At 30.8% G+C, this 14343-nt stretch overlaps 1 pseudogene; it reads left to right on the forward strand.

The window, feature by feature from the left end:
• The first annotated feature begins 12704 nt into the window (after positions 1 to 12704).
• Positions 12705 to 14102, forward strand: LOC114261847 (epi-neemfruitin B 7-O-acetyltransferse L7AT pseudogene; annotated as a pseudogene).
• The last annotated feature ends 241 nt before the right edge of the window (positions 14103 to 14343 follow it).

Here is a 14343-nt window from a genome sequence, read left to right on the forward strand (position 1 = left end):
TCGAGCGACCACAACCAGGCGCATGAGCATACAGAATACAATTTTCCTAATGACCACTCAAGTGGTCTAGGAAACCTCTTGAACGGCCCAGCCTCCACACGTACGATTGAGGCTGGCGCACGTGCGACTGGTTACAAAATCATTTTGCTTAACCCTCTGCTCATGCGGCCAAATTCGAGAGCATGAATGGCCAGATAGGGCAATTGTCCATTTTGAATTCTTTTCGATCCTTTTGGCCTTCCGGAATTCCTTGTACATGTTTTGAACCTAACAAAAATTAAATACGACTTGAAATCAATTTAAAGTGTATTTGATTAGAGAAGAAGACTAAAACTAAGCCATATGTTTAAGAAGCTTGCAAATTATCTGCGTATTTCAATATTTTGTTCTTGTTTCGTGTGGGTTAAGCTTCGAAGGAGTTTATACCCTTGTTCATAGAGCCATTTGTGAGTAGTAGTGTAGTAAAGTTTTGTTTGTTAAAATTATAATTCGAAATGCAAACCTATGGTATGTTTAAGAAAGTTATGATTTTATTTTACTATGAATGGACATCCTATACTCTTGTATCATGTATTAAGATGACATCTTGGATCATGTTTGTCATTGGGAATCATGCTAATAACCTCTAACTGACTGAGCTTCTCTAGCCACCTATTGTGGACTCTTGATTCGAAAGCCTTGGAATGTTTATCGCTATATGTATGCTTGCAAGTTAAACTTGTTGTCTTGGCAAAATTATATTATGTTTGAAATGATCTTATGCTTGGTTTTAATAAAATTTATCGGTGTTCATTCATTTACCACTTTATTATATTACTATTCACTAGGCTTTGGCTCACCCCTCTCCTTTATATGTATGTAGGTGATGATGAAGATCAAGTTCAAGAAAACGGAGCAAACTAGAAGTCTTTTTCTTTTTGTTTTGTACTTTTGGGAGTGACAGTTTAAAGACGATAGCCTTGTATATATGTTTTGGTTTTTGTTAAGAGTATGTTTGTAAATGTTATAATTATCTTTTTGTGTTGTTTGGACTTGTAAATGTCAAAGAAAATAAAATGAGAAGTTTGCTTGTTATTTTATATGTTTTATGCACATGCTTTGAATGAACTCTTTGTAATCAATGGACCAATGTTTCCACTTAAGCCCCAATGTTTTTATTCCAGTCTTGTCTTGTCTTGTCTTGCTAGGCCTTCAATAGTCCAACACTACTAGTTGGCCACAACTGCTATCCTCTATGGGGTAGGATGGGGTCGTGACACCTACCCTTCAATCCTTACTCTTCCCAACCCCTTCAATCATATCTCAGTCCCTTTTTCCATCCCCAACCTGAAAGTTCTGCCACAATCGAGCTATAAAATGAGGATCCCTATCCGAAACGATGGCCACCAAAACTCCGTGAAATCGAACAATATCCCAAATATATAACTCGGCGAGGTCACCCACAAAGTCACTTGTTTGCATTGGAATGTAGTATATGAATTTGGTCAAGTGATCAATAACTACTGAAACAACATCATTACCTCTTTGAATTCTAGGAAGCCCTACAACAAAATCTATAGTGATGTGTTCCCACTTCCACTCGACTATAGACAAATGTTACAACAATCTCGCCAGCTCTACGCTCTTGAATGATCAATCACAATAAGTCTTATCAACTACGACTAGGCAATAGGTTGCCCGACCCACACAACTCGCTCAATCCGACCCTACCTGTAAGGTTTTAGGCAATTTCGAGAGATAGGTAGGGTTGGATTTTTAGATAAAATTGCAGGTTGTAGGCGAGTTGCAGGTTACACTCAATTTGCCCGCATTATTAAATAAATAAAAAATCTCTAACCTCCCACATGGGTTATTCATTTTCTCAAACATTTTTATCTCAACTTCATTGTCTTTCCCCACTTATATGAAACCTTTATGCCTATTGAAAGAGCTGAAAAAACAATGTGGGATGCAAGACCAAATCATGTTTGTTTATATATATATATATATATATATTTGAAATCCACTTGCGGTGGTCCCACATTAAAAAAAAAAAATATACTTGAACCATTCTCAACTCCTATAAAAGTATGTCCATCCTATCAATTTCCTTTAAGCAATACGTAATAAGCAATGCATTAATTATTTGTAAATTTACAAATATAATTGCTTGAAAGTAAAGTGCAAGTTTGATATGTTTAGTAGTTGAACGAGTTTGAATGAGCTACAAATTATTGAGCTTCATGAATAGCTCAATTTTTTATTTTATTTTATTTTTTTGTTATAATAAAAACTTAGCCTACATAACCGAATGCACCCACCCACACACCCAATTGACCCACCTACACAAAGTACATTGTGGGCCCCGTGGCCAGCCCTACTATCAACTCAAGGTTTAGGGTCAGTTTAGACCCGAGTTGTCACATCCTGGGACTCTAGTGGGCTATTACAAAAGATTCATCTAATACTTTTCCAAATTAGGCAAGTCAATAACACGTCTGATCCAGAAAGGAGTCAAGATTGAATGAGACGAAACTTGCAAGTGATCATGTCAAGAAAAACATTGGAAAGATTAATAAAAAATAGAAATACAACCAAACAGACAAATTTATTTATCTTTTCTCGACAAGTCTAAAATCAAACACATCCAAAGATTTGCATAGACAAATCAGTGACAAAATACTAGTGGTAATGTCATGGTGAACAAATTTAGGTATCAAAATTTGGATAACATCCCAAAAATAAGCAAACATTAGTATAAGAAAAAAAGCTTGGGAGCACTAATTGAGCACCCTCAATCCACTTCAGTGATATGGAACGTATCATGTGAAGGGGTGGGCACACACTCCTCATCTCTCTTCTCTCCATCTCTCTTTGTTCTTTTTCTCTCCCACCTCATTAGGAGTCAAAATGAGAGTGTTATATTTGTAGGATGTAGCATAGTTGTTGGTATAAGACATAAAAAAGTGGAATCCAGTTTAAATAATTTTGTTTTTATTAGTTCAATTTATAAGCTAGAACATGTTAAAATAAACCTTTATTTAGTTGAAGCAGTACATTTCCAATAAGAAAATGTCAGCGATACAATGAACAAGGGTAATAGCAGTAACATTTATTAAAATCAATAGCTTTACAAACACCCAAAGCTTGATTTCCATGAATTCTCAAACAGGTAAAGTCGCAATCACTATTTGTACAATGCACTGACTGGGATTGGAGAATAGTTACACAAATTTTGCCTTGATTCACTTCATTCTCTATCTATAACATATATAAAAAGAGGAAACCAGCATGAATCTAGGGTGTCTCTATTTACACACCACATTTGGTCTTAAGGCACATTACTACTCAGTTCACACCTTTAATAATTTAAAAAAATATAATTTTTCTCAACACACACCACAACGTTCTATTTTTGCCCTTAGTTCCCCATCACTTAGTACGCACCTCAAATTAAAAAAAAAAAAACTAACTGTTAGACATAATTTTTGCCCCAGCCCTCCTCTCCCTCTGAGCCCACAAAGACTCTCTTCCTCACTGACCACTGGCCTGAAGCTAGAGAGAGAAACTAGAGAGAGAGAACAGATGTCTCTACTTCTATATTCGATCCACAAGCTCTGATTTTTCTACACAGATTTGTTTGGTTACTTAGAAAACTCTAATGGGTCTGTCTCAATTCATCCAATCCATTAATTGGCAACAAGAATCATACCCAAAATATGAAGATTTCGCAGTTCTTCCATTGTTTGCTCTGTTCTTACCATCTGTTCGTTTCTTTCTCGATGGATTTATATTCGAAGTGCTATATATATATATATATATATATAAGTTGTATAATCACACATGATTCGAATTGGGTCTTTGATTGTATAGCCGCGTTTGAAATTTAGATCATTCCATGTACAAAAAAGGCTAAAAGATTAAATTTTGTGTTTCAAATATATAGTTGTGAATTTTTTTTTAACATGGGTCAATCTTCATAGCATTTGCTCTGTTCTTCCCAATAGTGATGGCTAGGGTTAGGACTTGAATGTGTATTCAACTAAGGTGTGTATTATTCAGTTGTGGTCATTTTGGTCATTTTAAGTATGGTTATTATTGTAATAAAAAATAATTAATTAATGGTGTGTCTTGAGATCAAATATGGTGTGTAAATAGAGGCACCCATGAATCTAACACAATATGAAAAACGTGTCTAAAGCTTAATTGCCCTCCATATTGTGGTTTATTACCCTTCCTGCCATTTTGTTGGTTGCTCATTATTTATTATTTACTTATAGATAAATTATTCTAACAGTATCTATAGTTTGATTCTTATGTCACTTTGATCCTTAAATTTTTAATCGTGACATATTTGATCCTAAATTTTGAATCTTGTTTCAAATAAGGATAATTGAAGATACCATTGTTTAATTTCAAAAGCAAAGTTGTCAATATAATAAAACAAAAACTAATTTGATAAAAATAAATGTCAATTTTTGATTTTGAATTTTTAAAAATTATTTCTACCCACTAAAGATACAATTATGTAAAATTGATAAGTTTTTTAAACATTTATTTATTTATTTATTTTACCAAATTAATGTTTATTATGTGTTTGGATGATAATCATGTAATGGGTAGTTGTTTTTATTTTCATTAAATCAGTTTCTATTTTTCCAAAAGTCAAATATGGCGACAACTTTGATATCATTATTAAACCAATCCATTAAATTAAAAAAAGTCAAAACTAAAAACATTTTTTAAATAAGGACAATTGAAGATACCATTGCTCAATTTCAAGGGCAAAGTCATCAATGTAATAAAAATATAAACTAATTTGATAAAAATAAATTGTAAAAAATATTTTTGAATTTTTAAAAATTATTTCTACCCACTAAAGATAAAATTATGTAAAATTGATAAATTTTTTAGATATTTATTTATTTATTTATTTTACCAAATTAATGTTTATTATGTGTTTGGATGATGATCATGTAATAGGTAGTTGTTTTTATTTTCATTAAATTAGTTTATATTTTTCCAAAGTCAAATATGGCGACAACTTTAATATCATTATTAAACCAATTCATTAAATTAAAAAATTCAAAGCTAAAAAAATTTCATATATTAAATATATCGATTACACATTTAAAGTCTAACAATCAATCATTACATGATTATCATCTAAACACATAATAAAGACTAATTTGGTAAAAAAAATAAAATAAATATCTAAAAGATTTATCGATTTTACGTAATTTTGTCTTTGGTGGGTAAAAATTATTTTTAAAAATTCAAAAATATTTTTTTTTGATTTGTCAAATTAGTTTATATTTTATCAAATTGACGACTTTACCCTTGAAATTGAGCAATGACATCTTCAATTGTCCTTATTTGGAACAAGATTCCAAATTTAGGGTCAAATGTGTTACAATCGCAAAGTCATGGATCAAACTGACACAAGTCTCAAACTATATGAATTGTTAGTGTAATTCGCCCTTTATTTGTTTTTAACTGGTTGATTGCTCATCATAACTTTTGAATAATTTGTCTTTGCTGGTGGAGGAAGGCTGATGAAGCTCACAACGAGGGGTTAATATGGTCTGGTTGGGATCGATTTAGGATGAAATCAAGATTAAGTTATTGGCTACAATTCTAAAAAAATTAAAATATAATTAACTCATTAAAATTATGAAATTGATCTAAACCAAACTATTTAATTATAGTCTGGTTTAATTTGAAACCACAGTTTCACATAATCTATTCATAAAAAAAATCATTTAACATTTTCAAAAAAATTTAACTTATTATAAATTTTAAAAATAATAATAACAAATCCATTAAACAAACTACTCTCAATATATCAATTTTATTGAGTATTTTATTAATACAAGAGGTATATGTCATTTTTGAAAAAAAGAATTTAAAAATTAAATGTCACATATATTTTGAAAAAAAAAATACTTACTAGATTAATTTATTTTTCTTGTAAAATAATTTTTTCACAATGTTTATAAAAGAAATTATGTTTAATTATTAATGTACTCAAATTAATTCAATATTTTTATACACATACTTTCATTCCATCAATAAAATCTTAGGCCTTGTTTGGTTTGTGTTTCTCAAAAAATTTTGAGAAAAATTTTCTACAAATAAGTTTTCAAAAGTAGTCAAATCAAACAAATTTTCCCAAATTTTTTTTCCAAAACTTGTTTGGTTTACAAGTTTTCCAAACAAATCTCTCTCTCATACACATCAAATCAATCACTTTTTTCAAAACTCTCTCTCAAAATAATTTTTCAAAACATCTTTTGAAAAAAAATCAAACCAAACAAATTTTCGTACTTTTTATCTCAAAACATATTTCTCAAATACAAACCAAACAAGCCCTTAAATTCTACCTTTGGTGACAAGACCCCTCACGTGTTTCCAACTAACATACATAAAAAGTGACAAAACATTAAGTTGAATCTCAAGCTCCAAATAGAAAAAATGTCATTTCTACAAATAATATTACAACTTACCATTGTAGTGGGCCATTTGGTATAGAAATGATGACATATAGCTTTGTTACATATCAAGCCACGTAGTCTCAGTATAGAGGTGGTCACTTCAATTTTTTTACAAAATATTTTATATAACAAGATACTTATAACTAAGAATTTACCCATAAAAAAAAATTTTGATAGATAAATTATAGATTCATAAGTTTGGATTTATAGTATTTTTGTTCCTATAATATATAATAAATTTTTCAAAAATGTTAGAGATCTATAGTTTGGTATAATGATATAATAAGAGTTGGACCTTTTATCATTAGATGTGTAATAAATTAAAAGTTGACACCTATTATATTATATCATTGTTGGTCAGAGTTTGGACGACAATGTTGGTTTTTAATTTCCTCTTTCAAAGAGTGTTCATTATCAAAATGGTCTTGTTCAGGTGAGTTAAAAATTCTATTTTGTGATTAGCTCTATTTCTAATGCCCATGAAGTTGAAGAAGAGTCTTAGATAATGTTAGTTAACAATTAAACACTAACTTATATGGCTTTTTTGTGTCTAATGTCTTTCATTTGTTTGCTTCATAGTGTTTTTGTTGTGGTTTATATATGGGTTATAGATTTATAGCAATTGAATATGCTTGTGTTTGTAAATATATTTATATGAGAAATTATAAGCACGTTTAGTTTATCTCTCAAAACATGTTTTTGGAGGAAAAAAATTCAACATGTATAGTTGAAAATTTTAGAGAAAAAAATTTTAAAATCACTTTTCTCTTTACTACACATCAATCAATCACTTATTCTCTCTCATCTCTCATTTTCAATCACTTATTATCTCATACCCATCTATTCAACTATAAAAAAAAATATCAAATCATCCAAAATTCCAAAACTCCAAAACTATTTTCAAAATATACAACCAAACAAATTTTCAAATTTTCTAAACTCTCTCCAACAAAATTATTTTTGAAATAATATCTTCCTTGAAACTTAGCCACCTGTGTTGCGTATACATGTTGGCTCAGCTAACCAAAAGCCACCTTGTTTTTCTACTAAAGTTACCATTGTTTAGTTGATGTATTTTGTAAAAAAACAATGGGTGGTTTGGCTTGTTTTCAGGGGGAAAAAAATTATTGAAAATTTTGAAATTAATTTAATAAAAATAAATATCAAAATAAATATTTTTAAAAAATGAATTTTAAAAAAAAATGAAACAAACTTTTAAAAATCAAATCAAACATGGGTAAAGTGAATATGCATGTGCTGGATTTATTTGGTTCTAATATTTTTTTGAGTGGTTACCACAATGAAGAAATTAGTAATTGCTTTGGTTATACCCATTCAACCTATTCACTCAAGCGAGCAACCAATGAACAACAACGCTCAAACAAGGTTACATATTTTTATGGTTAAACCATCTGTCAAATAAGACAATCTAATATGTGATTTTTTGATTTGTAATTTTTTTTAGGATAAATTACCAATAAGTCCTATTTTTGGGACTTATTATTCATTAAGGGCTCTTTTGGGAACAATGGTTAAAAGCCAAAAAGTTGGCTTTTTAGCTTTTTTAGCAAAAAAGCCAACTTTTTTACCCAAAACAACCCAACTTTTTGCCAAAAAAGTCACTAAAAAAGCCAAAAAGTCAAAAAGTCAGCTTTTTACCAACTTCCCAAAACACCCCTAAGTCATATCGATAAATTTATCAGTCTCTTTTATTTTTATGAATAAATTTACAGTGATAAATTTGTCAATAGGACATGTAGGTAAATAAAGGCAGTTAATAAGTCTGATTGGTAAGTATCATTCCCTCCCCTATATAGAGATGATACTTAATTTGAATTTAACACTCACAAACTCAATTTTTTGTATCTAATCAAGTCTATTTGTAGATTGATATTACGATTTTAAAATTATCTAAAAACACCTTAATAATACTATATCTTGTGGTGCATCTTATTCTTAGTCAATAATAGCGCGACTCCCACATGCGGAGCGCATGGGAGTCCAACTAATATTAATAAAAAATTAAGAAAATTGTATTAAAAAAATTAAAAATGAGCATACAATAGAATATCTAATAAAAACAAACATTAATTGAAAAAGTAAAGTAAATTAATAAATGTTAAGTCTCTCAATTATTCTAAACAATAAAAAAATCGCTCATAATTGTATAAAATTAAGAGACGCATATGCATGATGGAAACGAACATTTTTCCGAGTGTAATTCGTGTTATATTAAATATTTGCAATTTACTCATTACTCCCCCATATTACTTTTTATGAAAAGTTATGAGTTTGAATTTTAAAGGTTGGATCAATTGTTAGAAGTTTCCTATCATACACTTAGGAATGGTTATTTTGTCTCGCCCCGTTCCACACTTGTATTCTCCGCCCTATTTCGTACTAGATGTTTCCTGCCCCAATTAAGAAATGGAATAACTCTGTTTTATCCAAACCTCACCCTGATTGTATTTATTAAATATATTTATATATATAAATTAATTTAATTTTTTTCATTATAATAAAATAAAATATTATATTTAATATTAATTTTTATTTATTTATTTTCTATCTTATATCTTATAATTTTTATTAAGGGGTTGTTTGGGGTGTCTTAAATAAGTGCACTTTTTGTTTTTTTGGACTAAAAAGTTGAGGAAAAAAATATGGATGTTTGGGTTAACTTTTTGACTTTTTATAAAAAAAAATGTGTATTAAAAAATTATATAAATAAGTGTGTAGGAGAAGATAGGGTAGGAGGCCGTATGAATTGGCAGTGGAGTCGGCTGGTTGAGTAGATGAGAAAATATTGTCTTTTTCTCGGGCTTTGATTAAACGGTGTTGTTTGGCCCGTGGGGGCCCACCACAGGTCCTGTTTTTTAATCGGAACCGTTCAATGTGTAGAACTCGTCGAGCACTATACGTTGGTAAAAAATCACGTTGATTGTATATCTAGCTATCTGATCATGTTAATTTTTTTGTTAACTGTTAACTATAACATCATCCATTTTTATACAAAATTGATTTGATCGTATAGTTAGTGATATCCGATAGACATGATTTTTTACAAACATATAATACTAGACGAGTTTTACATATTTAACGGTTCAGATTATCAAAACGAGACCCATGGTGGGTCCCCACTGGCCTAACTTTACCATCCAATTGAGTGCATATGCACATGGAATTTTTTTTTCCTTTCACTGACTAGTTCATCACGTCAGTACCTAGATTGGACCGAAAAGTTGATTTGTATTAATATTTGTATATTAATTTTTTTAATATTTTTTTGATGAATAGTGATAACTTTTTAACTTTTTTGATAACTTTTTGACTTTTTGACTTTTTCTAAAGTTGCCAAACCAGCCCTAAGTAAAAATTATTATCCATAATATATTATATTATCTATAATTTTTATTAATATTCTCATTTTTCAACTTATAAAATTAACACATCCCCGTCCCGCACCGTCACCCCCCAATTTGCCTTGCCCTTGATATGCTATGAGACAGGAGTAGATTATTATAAATTCTGAACTTGACCCGTGACCATCTCATTCCTAGGCTCAAGTTCTATAATTACTTAGTATTCGTGAGGCGAGAAGATTACTTATATCCCATGAATTAGTCGTGGTAACAAAAAAAAAAAAAAATTCAAAGAAAAATTATTCGAATAAGACAATATACTTTGGTAATAAATAATTTTAAATTTTTTAGTCGGTATGCATGATCAATCATGCGACACAAAAAATGTAAAGAAAGATTAACAATTAAAAAATGACTTTTAAAATACAACCAAAAAGAAAAAAAAAAAGAGTAAAGGTCAATAGAAATTGACATGTAGTTATGGAGAGAAAAACAAAGGCAATAACAACAACAAATAACTTTATCATTTTTGTCCTTAGGTGTTTAAAAATAGAAAGTGTTGGTGTAAAAATTATTTATAACAATGATTATAGTGAAAAGTGTTATACTTGATAGTATTTATAGATAGATTTTGAAATACAAAAATACTAGAGATACCAAACAGATTACTAAAATTTGGAAAATGTTATAGATCCTAAATGATTTATCAAATTTTTTACTAAACTTCTCACATAAGTCTGGGACCCACACAAACCCACATGTGTGTGGGTCCTACACCCATGTGAGAGGTTTGGTAAAAAAGTTGATAAATCATTTGGAATCTCTAACATAATCCACTAAAATTTTTACCAAATCATACACATGGTTGTGGATCTCATAGGAGTGTGGCCCTACACACATGGGAGTGTTTTGTAGAAATTTTAATAAAATATTTGGTACCCCTAGCAATTTATTTTTTTTAATTTTTATTTATTTATTTTTGTATAAAATCTTACCACGTTTACTTTCATTGATTTCCATAAAATTTCCTTATTTATTTTAGTCATTATCATAAGAAAAAGAATATGCACATGGGATTTTTAAGCCTAAAATTTTGTGATTACCGAAAAGGAAAGAAATGTTAAAATGTAACCATGTTTACTAGTTATTCGTGATCCCCAAAAAGGAAGAAATATTAAAATGATACTTGGCCTTGTTTGGAAAGTTAGTTATTTTAATAAGTTATTTTAATGAGTGATGCTAGGGATCATAAAAAAATATCATGAAGATGATCATGAAAGATTTTCCACTTTTAGATTACCCATACAATAAAACACCACACACCAATCAAGGGATGAAAAATCTTCATGATGAATTTTATGATATATTTTTCATGATCCCTAACATTATTGTATTTTAATTTTAACTATTTTAGTAGGTTAAAACATTTGTGTTTAAGAAGAGGATTATATTTTTTTTGTAGTTGAATGTGATATTTGAGAGATAAAATAAAATAATAATGAATTTGATATGACATTTTGTCTTATTAATTATTTTTATATATTTTGTATTTTTATGAATTTTGGCCAACAAAGCCAATTTTTGACTTTCCAAACATTTACTTGCATTCATTTGTATAATTTTTCTAAAATTTGTTTTAGTGAGTGCCAAAATCTATCTATCTATCTATATATTATACAAGTAAAAGAGAATTTTTAATGAGAAGAAATAAGAGAGCTCTAAATACTCAATCTAAATTTTTTAATTTATAAAAATAATTAACAACACACTTAAACACTTTCTTTTTTAAATAAAGAATACATTTTTTGTTTCTAAACTCATTCTTTCTTTAGGATCAAACAAGGACGAACTTTTTCAATTAAAAAAAATAATTAATAAATTACACGCACAAAAAAAAAGTTTTTCAATTTAAATAAATTTAATAAATCACACACACAACACTATAAAAAAAAAAAGAAAAAAAAGGAGCTTTTCAATTAAAAAAATTAATAAATAACACACTCAAATTGTAAAATATTTTCTATTAAAATATTTTAAATTCTTCACCATAAAACAGAAAATGATTTGTATAATTAAAATTTCATAACATGTTTTATTCTTTTCACCATAGCCACTCAACGTATATATCAAAACTTATTATTTTCATACACACTAAATATTAATAAGGTTTCTTTAAGGTTCAAACTCCCAACACAATTTTTTTTTTAAAATTTTTTTAATAACGAAGTTACTAAGTGTCATTATGTGTTGTATTTTAATTAGTTCGTAATTAAATTCATAGAGTTTTATATAAACCCTTAAATTATGCCACCATAATTACCATTTCAAATTACTTCCTTAATTTATGTTTACCATACCAAATTTATTTTCAAAATTGCTTTTTTTTTTTTTTTTTAGATAGGATAAGCAATTATACAGAAGAAGAAGCCTCAGACACCACTAACGCCATTAAAGAAAGAGGAACCTCCTCCATCCAAACTTGTGGTGAAGCAAAATCAAAGGCGAGCCTACTTAAGCAATGAGCCACCGAATTGCCATCTCTACAAACATGCGAAACCGATGAAGAATGAAACCGCAAAAGAAGCGCTTGAGCCATACCCACCAAATGACCATAGCAAGATAAATTATCCTCCTTGCCTTGGATTGCAGTCACCACATTTTGAGAATCACCTTCAAGAAGAATATGACCCAAACCCAAGATTGCATTAATACATGATTTTGATACATTCATACATACACATACAGAAAATAATTAATTCTAACTTAAAATTTAAATAGAGTGATTCTTTAACATGTATAAAAGTTATTCTAAACACATATACAGATCTAACCTGTTGTGCTTCCAAAAATATCAACCAGATATCGAATGATGATGGAAGTAAAAGTTGTTTCCAGAGAGAACATCAAACCATCTTTCCCAACACCCCATCACCTCAGAACCTTCAAGCTCTCCCTTTTGGACCAGCTCATTCCTGCTCCTTATGCTCCACTTGTCTTCTTTTATCCCAATGAAGATGGTGCTACCAATCTCCAACTCCTGAAAAGATTACAAGTGTTAAAGAAATCGCTATCCGAAACCTTAACTTGCTTCTACCCACTTGCAGGAAAGATCGAAGACGACCTTACCATTGACTGCAACGATGAAGGGGCTTGTTACATGGAGACCGAGGTTAATTGTTGCCTTGCTGACTTTCTGAGCCAGCCGGACCTCCAGGTGATACATCGATTCCTTCCCTGCGAAACCAGTTTCAAGGGGTCAGTAGCAGGAACTCATGTAACTAACATTCAAGTAAACATCTTTAAGTGTGGTGGAATTGCTATTGGACTCTGCATTTCACACAAAATCCTTGATGGGACTGCACTGAGCACCTTTGTGAAAGGGTGGTCTGCCACCGCTTGTGGGTCTAAAGAAGTTGTATATCCTGATTTCATAGCAACTTCTCTCTTCCCAACAAATGATTTGTGGCTTAGAGATTCATCAATTGCCATGTGGGGTTCTTTATTCAAGATAGGAAAGTGTACTACCAGGAGATTTGCATTTGATGCCTCGGCTATTGCTAACCTCAAGGCAAAAGCAGCCAGCAATTCTGTGCAGAATCCAACACAAGTTGAGGCGGTCTCTGCTTTCATATGGAAATGTGCTATGGCAGCCTCAGAAGAAACTCGTGGTTTCACAAGGCCTTCTCTGCTAAGCCATGCGGTGAATCTGCGGAGGAGGACTATACCACCCTTGATGGAAAATTCAATTGGAAACCTCATTTGGATAGCAAGTACGCACTGCAAGGCCAGGTATGATGAGCTGGGATTGAAGGGCTTGGTGGGTCAGGTAAGGGAAGGAATATCAAAAATTAATAGCGACTTTATAAAGAAACTACAAGGTGATGAACGGTCTAATGTTATCTGCAAGTCCCTCAAGATGATGGAAGAGCCAGGCTCCAAAGATGGAGGAGTGGATTACTTTGGATTCACCAGCTGGTGTAAGCTAGGCTTTTATGAAGCAGATTTTGGGTTGGGGAAGCCTATATGGGTTAGCGGTGTTGGTTCAACTGGCTCAGTGTTCTTGAACATCATCATTTTGATGGAAACGAGAAGCGGCGATGGAATAGAAGCATGGGTGACATTGGATGAACAAGAAATGGCTATATTACAATGCGATATGGAGCTCCTGACATTTGCTTCGCTGGATCCAAGTCCACTAAAGCTTGGTAATATTGCAGCTGTAAACTCCCCAAATTACAGAAAGGCTTATCTGTTTCCTACCCTGTAACTCATTGGCACAACATATGGCTACAATCAAAATGGTATTATAATGACCCTCATCCTCGTCTTAGCCATGTTCATGTGCATCCGCATGATTTTGTTTTGTTATGCTTGCATTTGTAGATTTCGACTTGTTTTGCCTAAAGTAAAGGTCCCTGTCTTGTTTTGTACTTATGTGATTTGTTTGGGTATTGCTTGTATGCTTTGTTCCTTGCTTGGTGTGTATAGCCTAGGTCACACCCTTGAAC

This window comes from Camellia sinensis, chromosome 6, assembly GCF_055761805.1.
Source record: "Camellia sinensis isolate YWXY chromosome 6, ASM5576180v1, whole genome shotgun sequence".
Taxonomy (NCBI): Eukaryota; Viridiplantae; Streptophyta; class Magnoliopsida; order Ericales; family Theaceae; genus Camellia; species Camellia sinensis.